Source organism: Anneissia japonica, unplaced genomic scaffold (genome assembly GCF_011630105.1).
Source record: "Anneissia japonica isolate Jap-2015-1 unplaced genomic scaffold, ASM1163010v1 scaffold7766_len575116_cov191, whole genome shotgun sequence".
In the NCBI taxonomy this organism is placed as follows: domain Eukaryota; kingdom Metazoa; phylum Echinodermata; class Crinoidea; order Comatulida; family Comatulidae; genus Anneissia; species Anneissia japonica.
The window spans coordinates 257,732-258,942 of record NW_022694700.1 but is presented as its reverse complement, the minus strand read 5'-3'; the positions used below and the strand labels follow the sequence as shown (position 1 = coordinate 258,942).

Genomic DNA, 1,211 nt, shown 5'->3' with positions numbered 1-1,211 from the left:
GTATATACACTGTATATTAACTTTTGTATGCAAAATCCCCTTTATTTTTATATACCACACAGTGATTTATTGCTTAGCTATCTGTTCGATCGGACTCTTCATATATAATTATAGGTAATATTTACTTTATATTTTATAAAGAGGCATGTGTTTACTTAACGTTTACTTTAAGTATAAATAAACAAATTAACTTACCAAAGCGGTTTTCCTCTTAATCTATTCAATATTGTTTTCACGCGAATTCCAAAAAACAACGCAATCACGTACAAGATTCAGTCTTGTTCTAGTTTTAATTACGTTCTTGTCTTTACTATAATCAACCTTAAGCAACGAGAGTCTTACCGCTACTGATGGTTCACGGTGCGACAGCGAAGCTTTTAAAGAAACGGAATTCCATCACGCATGCGTAGACTAATTCGTTGTCGAGAAAGCAGTCGTTAAATTGTTGTTATTCACTTGTTGTATTACTGATGTATTCTGGGAATCTCAGAGAGTTTGTTTCAAATTATCCTGTTTTGATAATTATAAGCTGATAAGCGACACTACGTGAGAAAAATTAACCGGACGAAAGATGGAATCTGAACGGACGGTAATAGCATATAAATTTATATTTTGAATCTAAAATCTGAGTTTCTTACAAATCTATTTATGTTATATTATGGGGCTAAAATAGCTCCACGAATATTGAATATTGCGAATTGCATCCCATAAGTGAAATTATTAATTGTAAATATCAATATCTCAGACACCAACGGCAAAATATGCATAGCAGCTTGCTCGCAGTTATACACAATCATGTTTAGTTCCGCCTTATTAAAATTTGATAACATTAAAATTCGTGATTGTTATTTTGCTTATTATTATTATTATTATCATATCATAAAACATTATGTGTTTGAATCTATTTTTTCGTTTGCATATTCAATATTAATTCTGAGAGTACTTTGCTTATATTAAAGAAGGAAACTTATTATACTGTTGAAAAGTGAAGATTACCTCATATTATTTACAATTTTAGGCTTGAAGAAAAATATGTTGTCGATAAAAAAATCGAGGAGTGGAATGATAATAACGTATATGCTGATAGGATTGACACAATGGGGCTAAACATTATTTTGATCAGAAAATTCATATCATTGCTGTTTGTACATAATGTAAACAATTAATCATGATGAATGACAATAGAACAATGTGATAGGAAACTCAATAGT

The 1,211-nt window shown here is 30.1% G+C and overlaps 1 long non-coding RNA gene across 1 annotated transcript in view; it reads right to left on the bottom strand.

Moving 5' to 3' along the window:
• The window catches only part of LOC117101181, a 5,742-nt gene extending 5,404 nt beyond the window's left edge, over positions 1–338 (bottom strand). Inside the window, exon 1 of the long non-coding RNA XR_004444247.1 lies at positions 196–338. This is a non-coding gene — a long non-coding RNA (uncharacterized LOC117101181). The remainder of the gene's footprint in view (positions 1–195) is intronic.
• Between the last annotated feature and the right edge of the window lie 873 nt (positions 339–1,211).